The sequence below is a fragment of the Eptatretus burgeri genome, chromosome 4, assembly GCF_056783735.1.
Source record: "Eptatretus burgeri isolate ZD-2024b chromosome 4, Ebu_testis_v1, whole genome shotgun sequence".
NCBI lineage: Eukaryota > Metazoa > Chordata > Myxini > Myxiniformes > Myxinidae > Eptatretus > Eptatretus burgeri.
The window spans coordinates 88,695,163-88,716,123 of NC_140964.1; the positions used below are offsets into that span (position 1 = coordinate 88,695,163).

At 45.9% G+C, this 20,961-nt stretch overlaps 2 long non-coding RNA genes across 4 annotated transcripts in view; one reads left to right on the forward strand and one right to left on the reverse strand.

The window, feature by feature from the left end:
• The window catches only part of LOC147028631 (uncharacterized), a 176,631-nt gene extending 158,625 nt beyond the window's left edge, over positions 1 to 18,006 (forward strand). For 2 of the 3 annotated variants that reach the window (XR_015057639.1, XR_015057640.1), the window contains one exon: positions 17,432 to 18,006. This is a non-coding gene — a long non-coding RNA (uncharacterized LOC147028631). The remainder of the gene's footprint in view (positions 1 to 17,431) is intronic. The other variant, XR_015057638.1, reaches the window with a different exon arrangement.
• The window catches only part of LOC147028632 (uncharacterized), a 32,975-nt gene continuing 29,857 nt past the window's right edge, over positions 17,844 to 20,961 (reverse strand). Inside the window, exons 3-4 of the long non-coding RNA XR_015057641.1 lie at positions 19,410 to 19,496; positions 17,844 to 17,979 (exon numbers count right to left, since the gene is read on the reverse strand). This is a non-coding gene — a long non-coding RNA (uncharacterized LOC147028632). The remainder of the gene's footprint in view (positions 17,980 to 19,409; positions 19,497 to 20,961) is intronic.

The following is a 20,961-nucleotide window of genomic DNA, read 5'->3' on the forward strand; positions in this document are numbered from 1 at the left end:
TTCCTCAACCCTGCTGTTGCTGTTTTTCCCCTTCTATTTATACTGTCCTTTTTGTTCTGTTTCATCCTGATCCATTTTATGTTCTTGCTCCACCACGAGCCTCGACTTTGTGAACAAAAAAATAAGTTTTTTCCCTTGAAAATGTGGCTTTGAAGCCAAAAACATGACTTTTATTCCAATGGAATCAATAATCTTACCCACCACTATGGGAGGACGCGTGACAATGGCTGTGAAATTACTTAGCGAGAGAAGCACTAACTCTTGTGCTGTTTTGCTTCATAATGAGGGGGGATTACCTTTTGACTGCCCTTCGTACGTACCTCGTACGTGACAACACATTCTGTGGGTGTTTTTCACAACACATCGGTTGCACTCAATGTGGGTGTCTTTGCACTCTTTATTGCTCTTCAAACTACGAAATCTGACAAGTTCTGCCATCACTTGTAAGCATCTAAAACATGACATCATAAGTGCCTCAATTATAGCATATTTCAGCTTCAAAACTTGTGATATTCTCAGACTTTTAGGGGATTGGGTGAGATGGGGATGGAGAAAGAGGGGACGTGACATGGAGGGATGTTGAAGAGAAGGACACATGGGGGGTGGGGTTGGAAGGACGCAGGCTTGTCGATGTGTGGGGGAGGGCACTGACGTGAAGGGGTTGACACTGTTGAAGGATGTGAAGGGGAATTGATTGTTGTGAGCAGACAACCTCTGCAAACTGGACTTCTCAAGGATTCCCATTCTGGACATACAGAGACAAAGATCATGTGATGGTGGAAATAATTATTGTTGAAGGACAGAGGAAGGTGGTGCTGTAGGTATGGAAAGAGGGTTGATAGACCAAACGTTGAGGTGAGAGACAGGTTTGAAAAACAATCCTTGTAAAGAAGAAAAAGAAGAAGAATGACACATGGAGAGCTCATGATGGAGAAATAAGAAAGGTGAAGCATTTTTAAATGTCTTTAAAAGCTTTTAAAGGAAGAAGTATTTCATTCAAGGAAATCTAGTTTGGAGATTTTGAGAAAAGGAAGAGATAAAGAATGAAGTCTAGGAAATGCAGGCAGAAGGCATTACAAACAGATTGAAATTCGTGTTTTGGAGTGAAAATTGAAGTTTCTTTCATTGTTTTAAAAAAAATGTTATGCAAGGAGGGGGAACAGGATAAAGTTGAAGAGGACACTAGGTTAGGTTAGGTATGGGAGCATGCACCGGAGCAGCGCGTCACTTTGTCCACTTTCTGTCGGTACTCCAGGGCCTTCATCTGGCCATCCCCCAAGCAGATGCCTGGCCCACCCCATCTCCTTGAGATGCCGATCAACCTGCTGCAACCGCGAGGCATGCGGTCATCCCATCGGCCTTCTCCACTCACGAGACTCCCTCGCTGAGAGAATGTGGTGAGCAGGATCAGCGTCAGGAAATTGAGCCACATGTCCATACAGCTGCAGCTGATACTCATGAACTATGCAGGTAACAAATCTCATTTGAGTCTCTCTCAGCAATTGCTCATTGGATGCTACAAAGTCCATCTAGTGATAGCCAAGGATTCTCCAAAGAGACCTGGCAACGAAGGGATTAAGTCTCCATCTCAGATCCCTGGTCAGAGTCCAAATCTCACATCTGTAGAGAAAGAATGGAAGCACCAAGGACCTGAAGACTCAGACTTTCATCCTCCTGTGTAAGTACCGACAGTGCCACACCCCATGATGCAGTGAATACATGACTCCCCAGGCCTGACCCAGATGTCTATTGACCTCCGGCTAGAGGAGCAGACTGAAAGGACAATACTTGCAACAAAATAAGCAGAACGTGGCTTCAAAATAGACAGAATTTGCATGCCGGATATCCTTGGAGTGGGCCTGAACCACACGGACCCAGATTTGGCAATACAGCATGACAATGTACAATTTAACATGGAAAATTGGACGAAAACACAAACAGCTACACAAGGATGAAAATATAACAGAAAGACCTGATGGATCCATTCCGGAAAACTTACCGTTGATGAAGTGGAAATAGCAACAGCAACTGCCGATCGAATCATCAAGTGCAGCAGACCCTGAATCAGAAGGGTCATTTATTGCACGAGTCTCTTTTAAACATTGAAAACACCATTATGGTCTGTTTACCTCTATTATTTGCTCTGGTGACTGATGACACAATCGTGAAGAATCAATATTTACAAGGGTGTTTCTCACTGATAGGGAGTTTGATTCATATTGGATAACATCAAAACCACGTACTGTAGATGAGGAGAAGTTCAAGAAATGCTGTAAATCAGGTCACAGTTTCACATTAGCTCACTGGAACGGCACTCGGTAGAATGCATACCTCTTCCAGGCTGAACAGTTTACGTTTTGTATCCCATTGATAGGCCGGATCTAGATCCGGACCTGAACCAACATCTAATTGGCTTGTTCTTGTCACCTAACCAGCTCACACCCAGTGGCAGATTCACGCAAGGGTACACAGGGCCCGTGCCCAGGGGCCCTGAGCTCAACGTAGACCCGGGCAGAGGTGGCATAAGGGACGTGCAACCCATGCAGATGCATGGGGTCCCCAGATACCATGGGGCCCCATACGACTGATCGTGGTTCACAATCTTTTGAGATGCTCCCTCTCCCCACCCACGAGGGTGGGGTCTCACTTTGCTGACTTAACACATATCAACTTGTGAGTGGTGATAAACACAGCACAAAGGGGGAATGCTCCATCTCAAGGAAAGAAAGCAATGTCATATAATGATTCTATTTTAAAAAGTGTTTTCCCCTCTTGTTTAACGAGACAGGACGAGAACAAAATTCGTGGGTAAGGTTAGTTTTAGTAGAGAAAGCAAGTGGAATAACAACTGTTTAATGTACACAAATGAAACAATAATTAATCACAATAATATTTGTATAATTTCTAATGTTAATACAAATCGATATTGTTTACGAAATCCACACTACAATTCACTGCACGAAAACAAAACAATCCCTGATTAGTAAATGAAAAAAACAATTTGCATGGCGGAACGTTGTGGTTTTTGAAAATCAGAAATGTGTCAGAGTACCTGTCCCAAGGACGAAACAAAACTACCCCAGAGGTGCCGAAAAGTGGAAAATATCTCAACAAAAGGTGAAAAGGCTTGAAAATCACCTGGAATTCACTTTTTTTTTAAATTACACAAAAGGCAGAATCAGAAAAGGGTCTTCGGTCGAGCACATCTGGGGTGTCATATCAGCTTGCTAAGCCAACCGTTCCTTATCAACGGTTTTGTTGGACTGCTTGCTTGAGTGCTTAAGCTACTTGAGTGCTTGACAAGAAACTCTTTGGCTCTTCCACAAACCTCGTCTATGTATACAGAAAAAAAAATTGGTAACTGAACACACTCGTGCAAGTGCTGGGTTGTGTTCCATTACCAATCCGCTTGTAGAGTATTCACCAAGTGGCTTAAGCACTCAAGCAATCCAACAAAACCGTTCATAATGAATGCCAGGCTTGACAAGCAAGAGCAAGCTGGTTGGTAATGAAACACCTTAACATGGCATTTATTTTCCAAAAGGGGGGGGGGAAGCAATACAACAGGGGAATTCCCCGGAATTTTTGCAATCGAGTCTCAAGAAACAGGCAAAGCTTGTGCGAAAAGACGGCGTCCTCTTTTTTTTTTATATAAGGGGGGGGGGCTTTTTTGGGTGGAAATAACATACAGTCCCCTTTTTTTAGAGCCTTTTTTGGTGAAAATAACACGGAAGTCCTCTTACTTTGGCGTTTTGAGCCAAGGGCCCCCAAATATCTTTATCTACCTCTGCATCCACCAAGTTTTGTCATAACTCATCCACAAAGCTCTCAATGGGGAAGAATCACTTAAAAAATTATTGTATACGTATTAGGATTTTCAGCAAAATCGAATTAATTATTCCTTGTCACACATCCACCCTGTCCATCAAGATTCGTCCAAATCCGTGCACAACTTTTTGAGATATCCTGCTTACATATCCTGCTTTTTGAGATATAACCTCCGTCCACTTTCTGTGGCGGAGGTAAGTAGAACGGCACTTAGTAGAGCACATACCGCCGTCAGGCTGAATAGTTTATGTTGAATCAATTCTTCCTTGTCACACACCCAACCTGTCCACTAAATTTCATCCAGATCCGTCCATAACTTTTTTGAGATATCCTGCTCATGGACAGACAAACAGACAGGTGACAGAGGTAAATATGGTGCTGGTAGGATAGCTTCGAGGTTTGCACATTCACCTTTGAGCTGTCCAGCCTGGGTTCGTATCTCAACCCAGCTAAAACTGCCACCACGGTGTTTCGCTTGCAGGGCAAGGTAGCAATTAGTGTGCCATCCATTGGGAAGGTGTTCAGCTGGAGGACTCATTTGCCAGGATTTGGGGTGTTGGTGGATGTCAAAAAATCCCACATGTTTCGCGAAGAGTAGGCAAGTCATCAATAGCATCCTGAAATCACAGCATCCTGAACAAATGACAAATTCCTGTCTAAATCACCTTCATTCGAGCAACCCTGTCTCAGTGGCGACATTGTTTCTAACCTTGAAACGTTTCTTAAATAGTCGTGCTCTCTGCCCCCCCCCCCAGAACTTTCTCACGAGTCTCGTTCTCCAATTATTTATTTTACTAAATTGCATTTGTTTGCCAACTTTATTTAAATAATCTTCTTTACTGTGAGCGGTGCTTTTGTTCAATTAATAACACTCCAGCTGTAATATACTGAGAAAGACAGATGTGGAATATAAAAAAAAAAGAAACGAAATAAATAAACAGAAGAATTTCTGGAGTAAACGAGATGGAGAATTGGAAAGACACACAGAAACGAAAAAGAATGCAGTGAGACACTTGCACCCAGAAATGAGAGTGCGCAGCATGGGTGGGAGGAAACAAAATCTGGGTTGGTGTTTTGACCTGAAAATAAATAAGGAGGAGGATTGGGAGGGAGGAGGAGGAAGGAAAGTGAAAATAGAATGGGAAATTGAAAAGTTCAAAACTTGTTTGGAGCCTTTCACCGTGGACCGAGTCAGTCACCTTGAATTCACAAACGTTTGTTAAGCTAGCCCCCCCTGAGAAGCGCAAGGCTCCAAACAAGGTACGCCACGTATGTATAGAGCACATTGTTGTTCCACAGTGGGAATATATATGGAAGGGTCACCACATCTCTTCCGAATTGTTGTGCAAAGATGTTTTCTGTGTGTGTGAATGACCTTCAACACTGCAGAATTTATCAAACGGAGCAAGAGCAGCACATAAAACAAGATTGCAGTTCTGCACATAGAGAGAAAGGCGATTGCTTTTATCTCACGCCTTGTTATTGGCTACTCATTGTTTACCAAGACCGCTTCTGACCTTCAAACGACCATGACTTCTCTGCTACAGCATCGCCCGAGCCTCATGCGTCCTGCGTATAAAAGGAAGAACTATAGCGTGAATGATGTGCACTGGCTCCATTCCTCCCACTTAGTAGCAAACACAATTGATGACCTTGCACGTACAGCAGAGCCGTAACAGGGCATCTCTCACTGAGGAGGCATGTCCCCTTGTATTGACTACAGATGAATAGCTCCTGGTTAAACCTGTGCAAAAGTGGAAGATCAAGCGGGAGCAGTAGGAGCGTTTTTTGTAGAGTTTGGTTTTCAGGGTCCTTAATATACTTCAGCAATAATATTATATATATATATATATATATATATATATATATATATATATATATATATATATATATGTATAGAGTTGTGGATCTGGGGTTCGAGGCTTGCCAAGAGGGGAAGCACTTGGGTCCCTTCCGAAAGTCCGGTCATGAGGCCGCCGGGCACAGATAACTCCCCGCACCAGCAGGTTTCAAAGCAACCATGAACGCCGATTGGTACGGTCCATCTGGGCAGGGCTACACTACGTGTGATACTTTACCCATGGACGGCTGGCAAATTGGGGTCAGTGCCCTCAGCGCACACTCGCATTACTGCTGAGTGTTACAGTGAGTGTGCATTGGCTGACAAACACACAAGGAAATTAGACACAGGTGGAGGCCATTCAGCCCATCATGACTGCACCACATTAACACCACACTAATTTATCAACACAAGATCAAAAGAAGAAGAAGAAAAAAAATTGGGGTCATTTTTTGTATTTTTTTTCTCCCAGGGGAAGGGGCATGGTTAAAAAAAACACACAACATCAACCACACAACACCCCATAACGAGACCCCCACCAACAGCAGTCCGTACACATGCACACAATCGCCCATCAATGCTCAAGCTACCTAAAAATCCTGCTGACATCCCTATACCCCTCGATCTTCATAACTTCCAGGTACCTACCTAACTGATTCCAATTTAAACTTATCTACTGTTTCTGCTGCCACAACCTTTCCAGGGAGACCATTCCATGCATTAACTACTCTCTGAGTGAAAGTCCCCTGCCTTACAACCATCTTAACTCTCCTCTTCTTTACTCTCAGGCCGTGGCCCCTTTCCTACCATTGTCTACTTTTCTGAATCATTCATCTGCACTTATTTTATTTATACCTTTCATTATCTTAAACATCTCTATCATATCTCCTTATAACCGCCTCCTTTCTTGTGTACAAATCCCTGTCTCCTTCAGCTACTCCTGATAGCTGAGTCAAGCTCGGCCAGGAATCAATCCAGTTGCCCTGTGGTGAACCCTCTCTATGGCATCATTGTCCTTCCTGAGTTGTGGTGACCAACAATATTCTAGATGTGGCCCTCACTAAATTCCTGTACAATGTTAAGACCACCTCTTTTGATTTATAATTGATCCCCCTCCTTTTACAGCCTAAAACCCTATTTTCTTTACCGATGGCTGCTTGGCATTGTGCTGCCTGCTTACCTCCCATATCTATTACCACTCCCAGATCCTTCTCCTGTGTAACACACTCCAAAATTGCCCCTTGCATCATGTAATCTCCATTTTCATTGTTCTTTCCCATTCCCAACAACTTCCATTAGCTCAGGTTAAATTCCATCTGCCAATCTTTTACCCAATCTATGCAAGTATCAATACTTTCCTGAATCTGATCACCACCCCCTCTGCTATCCACCTCACCTCCAAGCTTTGTGTCATCTTCAAATTTGGAAAGCCTACTCTTTACCCCATTATCCAAATCGTTGAGGTAAATAATGAAGAGTAATGGTCCGTGTTCTGATCCCTGAGTTACGCCACTACTTGCGTCCTCCCAGAAAGACATCCTCCCACTCACAGCTGCTCTTTGCTTCCTATCACGAAGCCAGTTTGCAATCCAATTAACTACCTGACCAGCCACTCCACAAGCCCTCACTTTGGCTACCCCGATGTGGTACCTAATCAAATGCCTTCTTAAAGTCGAGATATACTCTGTCCACTGCCTTTCCATTATCCACCCAATCAGACACTGCTTCATAGAACTCCAAAAGATTTGTGAAACAGGAATGACCTTTGGTAAACCCGTGCTGACTACCTTTAGTTAGTTTGTATTTATTTAAATGGTTCCTCTTCTAGTCCCGAATTAATGTCTCCATCACCGTCCCCACAACTGAAGTCAAACTAACAGGTCTATAGTTTCCCAATTCTTCTCTGGATCCTTTCTTGAATAATGGTGTTACATTTGCTACTCTCCAATCCTCCGGTACCCGTCCTGACTCCAGTGAGCTATTGAAAATATCTGTGAAAAACTCGCTTACCTGCTCAGTCACCTCCATCAATACTCTCGGGTGCATATTATCTGGACCCGGAGCCTTATCTACTCTTAGATTACCTCGCTGTTCCTTTACTTCCTCTACTCCAACCTGGATCTTCTATAAAAGCCCTTCTTCACATCCTTGATAGGTACTCTCAGCTATTGGCAATTCTCTTGACTGTTCCGATGTAAAAGTTGAAGCAAAATATCTGTTTAATAAGCCTGCCATCTCACTTTCCTCACTCACCACTCTCCCGGTGTCATTCCTCAATGGGCCCACACCAGTGTGAACCCGCTCTTTTCCTCTGATGGACTTAAAGAATGCCTTGCGCTCAATAAAGAAAGAAAATAATTATGTTTTATATTCTTAGCCACGTCCTTCTCAGAATCTCTTTTGGCTCGCTGAGTTATTTTCTTAACTTGCCTCTGTTTACTCCGATAGTGATATAAATCTAACTCCAGTTCTGTTATTTAATCTTCTTCGATACTGATGAAAGGCAATGTGTGTTTGTCAGTGTGTCAGGGTGTCTCCTCCATAACTCCAAAACTATAAAACCGAGCAGCCTGAAACTTTGCATGCAAACAAAGAAAACTTCAAGGAAGTGCAACAGTGAAAATTGGTGTTTGGGTGAATTAAAACACTCCTTTTGAAGATAATTTAGGGTGTGCTCATAACAAGGAAACAAAATAGGCCTTCCCAAGATGGCGGCATGCCATCAGGTCAGCCCTCTGTGGTCGCTTGAGTCCTCAGCCGCCATTTTGTTTGGCCGATTGAAGCATGCCTCCATTTGGAAACACGATCTTTGGACTGATTAAAGTATATAATCGAAACAATATGTCGGATTTGAGAATCGGCCCTGGTGAACAAAATAAGTGTCGAAATCTGGAGTGAAATCCAAACATTTTCCGCAAATTAACGATTTTTATACCTAAGTGCATTTATTAAAGCAAAGCATTAAACTTAACCTTTTCAACCGTTCGGACGATTATATTGAGTGAAGAAAAAAATCATGGAATGTGCAGAAAGTGTAAATTCATTGAGTGAAACGCCGTGATTCATTATCTGCTTTTACACTCCATGACGGCATAGTCAACAGGGGTTCTGTTTTTTCGGTAATTACATACGCAGTTTGCTGTTCCCATTTTGGGCGATTTGCCGACATTACAAAATATTAATAAAAATCTACACTAATAAAAGGCACTGAGTGCGTGCGTCCGTGTGTGTCTGTATCCGTGTCCACGTCGTACATAACTCGAAAACCATAAAACCGAGCAGCCTGAAACTTTGCATGCAAACTAAGAAAACTCCAAGGAAGTGCAAGAGTGAAAATTGGGTGTTTGGCTTAATTAAGACACCCCTTTTGAAGATAATTAATTTAACGGCCTCATTCAAGTATATCCTTCATCAGGCGATCCTCGGCCACCTCGCTGTCTGGGGTCTTAAGGCGTTGCCTGGGTAACCTCGCCGGAGTCTGAAGACGCCATGTTTTTTTTGGGGCCTGGACGTAAGCTCCAAATTTGAAAGTATCAGCAGTTCCGACTTCCACAACGAAAAGTGTTGATTTGTCCAATTCGGACATTGTACCGGCATTTCCCGGTGCGTAGTTCGTATCGAGGGCGATTGGTAATTGCTTGCCAAGCCAAGCGTTCCGTTGGAGTGCTCGAGTGCTTAGGCCACTGACCGAGCGATACAGCACAGTGTGTTTCCTGATCGGGACGTGCAGTCGACAGTTACTACAAGGTAGAGGTACGTAGACAGCACGCACGGACGTGGTACGTTTGGGTAGACTTGGATGTGGACGGACTCTCCGCGGGTGTGTGGACACGCCATGACTGTTACGGACTCCGTGGCGGCAAAGTTTCATCCCGTGTCTTATGGAGGTTCTTTTAGGTTTTCCTTTGTCCTCACGACTGTTTTTAAAGCATTTGGTTGTCGGATTTCCTTTACAAAGGTTAAATGTTTCCCTTTGTGAGTTTCATCGCAAATATATATATTCAAAATATCGTATCTGCATATGCGAGTTTCAGAATGTGGAATGGAGTCCTCCCAATGTGGGCTCAAATCACCCACCTTCATTTCAGTAAGGGGTCACGATTCATGGACCAAGCTGTGAAGTTTTCTGTTCTCAAAGTTTTGTGGCGAGGGATTTATTCAGGGTCGTCGATGAGCCCTGGACAGCTTCCAAATGTGGTTCGTATGTTGTAATATTCAAAGGGATGGTTTTTAGCTCACCTGTAAAGTAGTTCCGGGGAGCTTCTGGGATGGTGCGTTGTTCGTCCGTCCGTCCACAAATGCTTGCAACTTCTCAAAAACTACACGTACAATTCCGATGAAGCTTGAGCACCATCTTCACCACCCATGATGTACCAAAGTTTGAAAGTTTTTTCAAGACATGAAAAAAAATTGGGGTCTAAGGGGTTCTACAGTTGGGGGGGGGGGTTCCCACCAAAATATGTATTTGCTTTCTTTTCTGAATCCGCACACAATTTTGATGAAACTTGACCACAACCTTTATCATCCGTGATGTACGTATTTATTTCCAAGGGTATTTACTTTCTTCTCCATTATATACTTTATGGGTCATCCATGCCTATCAGTGGTTGCCTGATTATCTTATCCAGACACTACCAGGTGAGCAACCAGGGGTACTGCCCCTATGTTTAATATTTCTGTGAGGTTCTTTGTCATCATTCCTGAAGGTCCAGCTCTCACCAGTGTAACTTGGCATTCTTCAGCTTCCAGGATCTTCTCATTTCATTCTTGAGGTCTTGGTGTTTGGTCATTTTCTTGATTTCTGCATCGTTTAGTCCAAAATCACTGCTGTTGACACCTCAATAAGGAATGCCTTCGACTGTTTTTTTTTTTTTTAACCTATGTATGTACTTGTGATATCAGCTCGCAATGCTTTGTTTTCGATGTTCATGCTCGATGGAATCATTAGTTCGTACGTGAGTGGTAGGTACTTCCATGTTTTCAGTGATTACTTTTGGTTAATGTTCCCACAAATTTTCTGGAACTGGGACATCAAAGTTTTTGCAGATGTGCTAGCGGATTACTTTACAAAGTCTGTTGTGTTGTGTGTGTGCAGCTGTTCTGGCATGAGTTTGTTTTTGTGTGTGTGTGTGTTCGGTCATTAAGGCCTAGGTCACATTTGCTCTACGGCGAGGATACGGCGGCTGTACGCCCTCTGAATTGACAAACGTGTGGCGGCCGCAGAGAAACTGAGGTGGCCTCAGGGAGGCCCTATGCTGTTTCACTATATTTTACAGGCCGTAGCGGCGCCATGGAATTATAGCGTGGAGTTATAACTTTTTTTTCATTTCTACGTTCACCGTAGCAATTCGACAAGCCAAGCGATGATGTAGATGTGTTCCACGTCGACCGTACGTAGGGCGTACGGTGGGCTTTCGTTATTCGGCCCCAAAAAAATTACGGCGGCCGCACTATTTCCACGGTCGCCTTACGGTGGCCTTGCGGTCTGTGTGACTACCTGCGCGCAATGCAGGGTCGACACACGGTTCCCCTACGCCCGCCGTGCACCAACGTACAGCCTCCGTGGCAGTCTGCGTTGACCGTGCGCTACCGCTAGAGATCGGAGTATGGTGTTTGCCTCTACAGTGGTGCCCCCAGAATCCCAATTTAATTCGTTCCAGGAGGCTGTTCGGATTGCAAAAAGTTCGGATTCCAAAAATATTTTCCCAATAAGAAATAATGGAGTGAATTAATCCGTTCGTGGACCCAAAGAAAACACACTTTCAAGACACTTTAAACTGAAATTCCCCATGTTTCAGCTAAATAGGATGACTAAATGACCTTCGGTGGTGGTGTATTGTATGTAAACTGGTACAATCACCACATCCAAAGGTCCACACAGGCTCGAGCTCCGTCCTGGGTTCCAATCGCTCACGCACTCTGCGAGAGCGCTGCCCCCAGGGCAGCTCATCGAACATGATGCCCGCAGAACCACAATCACTTTCATCAAACGCATCGGGCTGACGAAATCATGGATATTCCAAATTACAACTGGTTTTGCTGTGAAATTCAATCCTTGCCCGACAGTCCGTCACACCACGTGATCGGATTGCTTTTTTTGTTATTAATTAAAACAAGATGATTAAAAAAACAAACATCACAAATGAAGGTGAAAACACGAGGAAAGGCCTAAGTCACATTTGGCTCGGCGGCCGGAGGGTCTACAAAATGTACGGGCACTAGCAATTATAAAGCGGCCGCAGTATTTCCACGGTCACACAATGTAGCAGTCACATATGTTTTTATTTTTCGGGTAGACGCACGGGGTATTTATAAATTGTGTAGACCGAAAACGTGGGGGTGCCGTACGGTCTTTGATTTGATGTCACACGTTGACCTTAGGGCGTTCCTGCGGCGGCCATAGAATTTTCAAGGCAGACACAAGGTGCCCGCAAGGCTACCGCAAGGGGGGCCCAAAGCCGAACGTGCGGCCAGACGGACGGCAACGAATGGGTTAATTTACTTATTTATTTATTTATTTGTTTTACCAGCTCTTTTGTTTCGGCTTGTCGAATTTCTACGGCGAACGTAGAAATGGAAAAAGTTATAACTCCGCGTTATAATTCCACGGCGACCTTACGGCCTGTAAAATATAGCCATACGGCGTAGGGCCACCCTGAGGCCACCTCAGTTTATCTGTGGCCGCCGCACGTTTCTGTCAATTCAGAGGGCGTACGGCCGACATATCCTCGCCGAAGAGCAAATGTGACTGAGGCCGAAAGTATCGATCGACACACGAGAGATGTTTTCACGAGGACTTCCACCGACGAACTGAATGAACAAAGCGCGAAGATGCGGCTCGAACAGGTGGGGGAGACACGTGAACAAACATGAATGCCACGTTGTGTTCGATTTTTTTTTTTAATTATTTTTATTTTTATTTTTTTAATGTATTGGGTTTTTAGGGCAAAATTTTCTCGAAAATATTGTTCGGATTCCAATTTGTTCAAACAATGGGGCGTTCGGATTCTGGGGGCCCAACGGTATATTATAGTTATAGTATATTCAGTTATATATACTGGTATATTTTTATTTCAGTAAAAAAAGAACTGGTATATATACCCACTTGTTACCGTCCGTCTGGCCACACGTTCGCCTTAGGGCCCCCCTGCGGTCGCCTTGAGGCTACCTTGAAAATTCTATGGCCGCCGCAGCGACGCCCTCACGTCACCGTGCGACATCAAATCAAAGACCGTATGGCACCCCCACGTTTTCGGTCTCCACGATTTCTAAATACGCTGTGCGGCTCCCCGAAAAATATAAACACATATGTGACTGCTACATTGTGTGACCGTGGAAATACTGCAGCCACCGTTTTATTGCAAGTGCCTGCAGATTTTGGAGACCCCACGGCCACCGTGGCAAATGTGACCTTGGCCTTGGTGAACATATCAACCTCTTTTCTAACCCCACCTCCACCCCTCACCTTCTCTCTTCTTTTGTTTTTTTATCTCGCTCTCTCTCTCACCCCCTCCTCGTATCCCTCCCCCCTGTGGTATAGCAACGTTTGTTGAGGCATAGCTTTCTCCACCTCCCCCCTTTCCTCGCTCTTTCCCCACCTCCCCCCTTTCCTCGCTCTTTCCCTACCCCCCTTTCCTCGCTCTTTCCCTACCCCCCTTTCCTCGCTCTTTCCCCACCTCCCCCCGTTTACCCGCTCTTTCCCCACCTCCCCCCTTTCCTCACCTCCCCCCTTTCCTCGCTCTTTCCCTACCCCCCTTTCCTCGCTCTTTCCCTACCCCCTTTCCTCGCTCTTTCCCCACCTCCCCCCGTTTACCCGCTCTTTCCCCACCTCCCCCTTTCCTCACCTCCCCCTTTCCTCACCTCCCCCCTTTCCTCACCTCCCCCTTTCCTCACCGCCCCCTTTCCTCACCTCCCCCCTTTCCTCACCTCCCCCTTTCCTCACCACCCCCTTTTCCTCACCTCCCCCTTTCCTCACCTCCCCCTTTCCTCACCTCCCCCTTTCCTCACCTCCCCCCTTTCCTCACCTCCCCCTTTCCTCACCTCCCCCTTTCCTCGCTCTTTCCCCACCTCCCCCCTTTCCTCGCTCTTTCCCCACCTCCCCCCTTCCTCGCTCTTTCCCCTCCTCCCCCTTTCCTCGCTCTTTCCCCACCTCCCCCATTACCTTGCTCTTTCCCCACCTCCCCCCATTATCTTGCTCTTTCCCCACCTCCCCCCTTCCCTCGCTCTTTCCCCACCTCCCCCCTTCCCTCGCTCTTTCCCCACCTCCCCCCTTCCCTCGCTCTTTCCCCACCTCCCCCCTTCCCTCGCTCTTTCCCCACCTCCCCCCTTCCCTCGCTCTTTCCCCACCTCCCCCTTCCCTCGCTCTTTCCTCCTTACTCGCTCCTCCCCTCCTGTTCCCGCTCTCTCTCCCCTCCCTCTCTCCTCTTTTTTTCCTTCCCTCCCTTTCTCAACCCCCCTCCTTAATGTGTGTGTCTGTGTGTGTATATGTATATGTATATGTATATGTATATGTATATGTATATGTATATGTATATGTATATGTATATGTATATGTATATGTATATGTATATATATATATATATATATATATATATATACATACATACATACATACATACATACATACATATATACTCGATGACCCGTGAACCCATTGGGTTCCCGTTGTGACAGCGGTTGATAAAACAATCATTTCAAAAAAAAAATAAAGATAGCTCCAGCGAACTATACCACTGAGGTTGTTTGCATTGATCAAATTCTCCCGAAGAATACTTGACTGAATCCGGAATTGATTTTCAAATTTTTTCGTTGCCCGATTTTAACGAAACGTGATACTGCACACTGCAGCCTTGCACACTGCACTGTGAACACAGTCTTGCACAACGTGATACTGCACACTGCAAGGTGGGCCTAAATGTTTTGCACTATCATGTACCGTTTTGGCTGTATTTCGGGAACATACAAACATACATACATAGAAGATGAGAGTTTTAGTACTACACGAGACGACCAGTGAACCTGTTGGATTCCTGTTGTGACATAATTTATAGATAATATATATTACATTTTTAGTTTTTTAATAGATGTTTTTATAGAGTTTTAGTAATATACTAGCCGAAACCTCGTCACAGATGGGGCACAAAATTGGTCCTTCAGTATTAATTTTGATTTTCTGTCGAATGGCGTTGGTCCCGTCTCGATCGGATGAAATTGAGAAATTGAAGTTACCCAGTGACCTTGACCCCTTGACCTTTGACCTTGAACTTGACCCCTCACCCCCCCCCCCCCATGTCCGTTCTCATGTCCCAAGGATCACTCATGCCAAGTTTCATCTCATTCCATCCAACGGTTCGGCCGCCTATAAAGGACGAACAAACACACACACACATACATACAAACAAACATATTCTATTTTTTTAGTATAGTAGATATATTGTTGCGGAAATGGCCCTTAGTGTGTTATTAAATATAGGATTAGCCCAGATCCCCCATTAAATGCATGTTTAGCCAGGTTGTTCGGGAAATGGACGCTACATGTGTGTCTGGAGGTGAAAGAGGCTGTTCATTGTTCGTACATTGGTGGTGGACCGAGAGGTTCTGCTGCTTCCTTCCTCTCTCTGGACAATAGTTCCCGCCCAGCGCTCTGAGAGGGGGAGTGGCCGAGAGAAGGAAGTGAAACTGAAGGGAGGAGCCAGTGGGCTTCGAGGCGAGCGAACGAAGGAAAGGCAGTGGTGGATCTGCCGGGAGAGAAACTGAACCTGAGCGCGTTGAGTCTGCCATTTTGGCAGTAAGAGAGGCTGCCTGCACGTCGAGTCGGCGATCGACTCTTATGAGGAGGTCCTTGACACATTTGTCGATCTGCCTGTGGAGCCCAACACCTCGATTTGGCCTTGTCTGGTGAACAGGCCAGCCCTGGACTTGTATGCTGGACCTTGTGAAAAGCCAGCTGGAGCATCTTTCGCTCTGGTGCAGTCGACCTCACGAGGTCTGAACGCGCCGAGGCTGTGTGCGTGAGGGCTGCGACACATGGACGAGCACCATTTTGCCACGCGGCGTGTTTGAGCTTGGGCGCTCGAATCCGTGGACATCGGCTTGTCACAAGCCACAGTCGGGCTTTTGACACTTTTCCTCTCGTCCATGAAGCATCACCAATACTCTGTGTATTGTCTGCATGTTGTTTAAGGCTTATCTCATTAGGGTCCCCTTCGAAACCCGTAATCCGTAGCTCCCGAGTTAAGAACGGGTAATAGGTTAATTGTAACATTGTCGTGAATGCTTTGCTTGTGTTGTGTTTCCCCGATGTGTCCCCAATACATCTGGCTGATTCGTATGAAGTTGCCGCTTTGAATAAATTTGTGCCGTGCCGAGGAATGATCCGCTCGACTTGGATATAAAAACCAAAATGTTACAGACTGGCAGAATTCGCTCGGTATCTGACAAAACCAGTCTGTAACCGGGGTCTATTTCCCCAACTGGTAAGGTCCAGGGGTATGTTGGTATCGCGATTTGAGACGTGTAACCCGAGGCCTATGCCGAACCAGCCGGCGTTATAACCCCGGAGACGGCGGTGGTTAGGTCAGGTATGGGAGCATGTGCCAGAACAGCGCGTTGCTGGTGGTTAGGGTGGCGCCGAATCTGTACCATTTGGCTGTCGAGAGTAGGGTGCGAAAACCCAAACTGGTTACGGACAGTGATTGATGCACTCGTCCGAATCTGCCCCCCCCACCCCCGAATCGCAACAATATATATATATATATATATATATATATATATATATATATATATATATATATATATATATATATATATATATATTAGTGTATACTGTATATATACATACATACATACATTGTTGGGGGTCGGGTGAGAAGACCACTGGGGTGGGGGGGGGGGTGGGAATCTCGGGTGCCCACCAGACTCCCCAGAATTGCAGGCCGTCTCGCACGGATAACTCCATGGCGCGGTGGCTCACTAACCGACCGTGAACGCCAATAACTCAACCACGTGACCTTGGGTCCTCTGTCTATGGGTTTCCGGGTTACCTAATTAATCATGTGACCTAATTACCAGTGGACATACCCTCGGTACGCCTTGAACGAACCGGATCGCCTTTCCAGATCAGATGCAGTCGAGCAACACTGCCAAGGACATACCGGCTGAAAGGAACGGATCGTTGGTAATAAAGTCCTGGCTCGGTTAGGATACGGACTATGCTGGATCAATGAAAGAAAAGAAAAAACATTCTGGGAACATTTCTACAAATGGATTTATTAACAGGCAGGTGAGGAAAGATATGTGGCACAGTGAATGTTGTTTATTGTTGTTTGCAGCAGGGATAGGAAGAAAAGTGTGGTGCGACAATAATCGAGCAACTTTCAGAAGCAGATACAGAGCAGAGTTATCCCGATATAATTCTTGTACAATCTTAACTTAAGCTACAGGTGCCATGATGTGTACACACACACACACGCACGCACGCACGCACGCACGCACGCACGCACGCACGCACGCACACACACACACACACACACACACACACACACACACACACACACACTCTCAACAAAGCACAAATTTCAGAAATACTTGAATTATCCATCTGGAAAATTTGAACACAAGACTAAGTGTTGAACAAAATGGCCATCAAACGTTTTAATTCTGAGCTATCGCTGCTGTTGAAGTTTGGTTGCGTCGCCAAAGGTGTTGGCATTATGTGTCCCTGAAGGGTTTTCTGTTAACATAGACCCACCTCATTCTATACAGGCCGTGCAGCAGATCGACACCCGGCATGCGAGAGCACCGATGGGACTGCTGAGGTTTACGTGCTGATCGATTTCTAAGATGAACGAGTGAAGTCCAGAGGTGGTCATGTTGTGCCTGTGCGTTTTGGTCACGGTCTTTGTTGATAACATCATCAGTATTTATGGCAGGCTTGGATACAGAAAGATATTTGTGTTGAGAGGACGTATGAAGGATGATCCGTGTGCAATGTACATCAGTGCCACGACATATACGGGCTCCCTAATTGGCCCGAGTATAATTAATAATTCCTGGTCGTTCTCACAACACTTTTGCTCAAAATTCAATCTCGCTACACACAACTTCCTTCGGAGAATGGGTGACTTGCCATGCACGTCGTTCTTTGTTATTGATCGCAGGAAAACGCTCGGATGACCGACCTCCAGGTTTGGCCTCGTCTTTTTCTCAAGACCTCATTGAGAGCACAGAGACCAGAATCACTAACTCCAACCCAACAGCAACACACACACCAAGAAGTCGTTCCATTTTCTAGCTTCCATGAGCCTTGACACCTGTTCACAAAACAATAAAACATCTCTGTGTGCACAATTCGTACCTGCCTCAAAATGCATTTTCTTATTTCGTTGACTAATCCTTCATTGTGCAGCTGTTGGTTTATCTAAGGCTAAGCATCATCACTTCGCGCTCGTCATCCGTGCACGCATGACGTCACACGACCAAGAGACATGTCAAAAAGAACTACATCATCCAAGGATCACATATAAGCAAAGTGTCCAAAATGTTCAGCACATGCAAAGGCTCATTTACTGGACTTGTCACCGAGCAAGTGGCAGAAGCCAGACGTGTCTAGCGAAGACCTTCCAAGGCTGACTTCAAAATAGCCATTTTGCCAATCAAACACGCTGCTTGGACGGTGTCTGATCTCCACGAGACAATGTTCAATCAGTATCGTGATCAAAATATATTCAAGTATTGTTTAAAAAAATTTTTTTTTTTTAATTGCCTTTTGCTTTTTGGAACGAGTAACGTGAATCGATTTTAAAAAAAAAAACATGATAAAAGAGTTGGGAGCGAAATTAAAATGCGTCGAAGATTGTCAGATCATGTACAAATGGGTCGATGGGTGATCGCGTTCTCCTGATGCTTGCAGTCGAAGATGTTTGCCTACCAAGTTAAGTGCTCTGTTGGTTCGAGCCTCGAACCTTCGTATTTCACAGCTTGGGTGGTGTGGGTAGCATCTGGTTTCCTTGGCAACGGTCACCACGGCATCGGCAGGGCGAGAGCACCAAGGGAACTCTGCTGCAATCCAACAAATCGGCTTTTAATTTGGAGTCTCCGCTAGGGGAGCGATGAAATCGAACATCCATCATCATCCTCATCATTGGCGCAGAGGGCTTTGGACGCGTTTTTTTTTCCCTCCCACCGCTCTCTCGTCCCTTCCTCCATCAGTCCATTCATTCCCTATCCAATCCATCCCATCCTGTGCTACGCCCTAAAGCGTGGTGCAAATGGGAGGGGCGGGAGGACTCCCAACGCACCCGGTGAGGGGTATCAAGGGGAGGGGGATGGGGGCATTTTCCACGTTTGGGGGTCAATGGAAACTGCTGCAAGCTGGAATAAGGGAGGGGTTGTGCCCAAAAGACCGGCTCGCTTTCAATGGCTCCCTGAGGGTATGGCCTTGTTTGAGACGGGATCGAAGCAAAGGTGCTCCAGGCCGCGCCACGCCATGCCAAGTCCCCCATGGCACAAGAGATGAACGCCAGCTGGGAGCGCACAGGCGACTCGGCAGCCATGGCCGCCTCTGCCTGAACGGTTCATGCGAATGTGTTTTGAATCCGCTTTGTTAACGCGCATCATGTCGCCTCGCTCGATTGTATGATGTTGCTGATGTAATCAACCTCCCTCGAACATCATGGAAACACGTTTCCTGAGATGGGGGAACAATAAGTACATGCTTTTAAACGAGTTTTTAATTCCATACCTTGATTCCATCCATAAACCAAACTCGAACCACGTTCTTGTTCCAGGCGTCCACACCGTTTCAAGAAGCTTGCTTTTGTCCTCGAACCTAATGGGACGAATGGCGTTCAAGAACATTCTCATCACGACTCCATAATCATATGAGAAAAGCCAACATTTTGTATCTTGCAAGTCCAAGGTATGTATATATATATATATATATGTGTGTGTATATATTGTTGTAGATTTCCCGCCAGTCGGCGTGCGAACGACCACGTCTAACCAATAGCGGTCTCTTCGCCCACCGAACGGACAATCCAGTCGTGACTTTCCGGATCAACGCCGGAAACCAGCCACGGGTGTGTTTGTAACCACACCACAACCTTGTCCGCACTCTACCCGCGCTACAGGGTCCGATCGCCAAATCTTCGATTTACTTAATTATTCGCGCGGGTAGGTTACTGAGAGATTGTACCTCAACGGGACCGCTTGGAAACGAGCCGCTTAAGCTCGTTTTGGGATAACCGAGCGGGGTATTATCGCGCAGTCCCGTTGGACCCGATCACTTTATCGGCTATTTAAAAACCAACTATATTCCGAGTGCAAGATGGGGCAGTTAAATGAGGGAATGGACGCAACGAACAGGTTTACATTCACACAAGGACATTTATTATCATAAAGCACGTATGCAATTAAACAAGGCAAAACACGTATGCAATTATACAAGCAACAAAAGCACGGCAAAAGAGCTACAACCGTCTATACGAAATGCAATGCAAACATTTACAGCACACAAAGCACTTAACAATTTCCTACTTATTAGACGGGCCCACGGACACACGTACGCGCGCGCACACACACACACAGACACACACACACACACACACACACACACACACACACACACACACAAGAAATGGTGGCAGAGGCCTTTAATAACGAGCTCCAGCTCTGAGGACAGGTGAGCTGAAACCCAGAGCCTATCTCGAACCTCTCCACCTCGTGTGGTCTTCAAGGTGTTCGGACCCGGGCTCCAGCGAGTGCGAGCCAGACCCAATCGCCGTGATCCTTCCCGAGCTCCCGCGAATCCTCCCGCGCTTCTCAACACGTGCTGGTGAGACGAGATGCCAATCCTTCCCATCGATGCGTCGCTTCCCCGAGGAACCACCTCCAAGAAGAGGTCGATGAGTCGCACCAAGCCAGGAACCAAAATGGAGAACAAAGAGCTCCACGAACCAAGAAGAAGAAGAAGAAGAAGCCACCACTCGCAGCTCCAGCCGAGCAACCGGCTCAACTCTTCCAAACAAAGCAGCTCGAAGCAAAAAGCTCTCCCGAGCCAAGCAGAAGCCGAAGGCCCACTGAACCACCAAAGCAAAAAGCCTCCTCCCGAGCCAGGCCACAGCCGAAGCTCACTGAGCCAGCCGAAGCAAAAAGCTTCCGGAGGCTTCAAACCAAGCAGGACCCGACGGTCTGCTGAACGACTCCCCTCAACTCCCTTCTCCAACTCTGCCCCACGAACAAAAGAAAAGATCTCCTCTTATCCTTCTCCCGCCCTTCCTCCGCTCCCGGCGTGA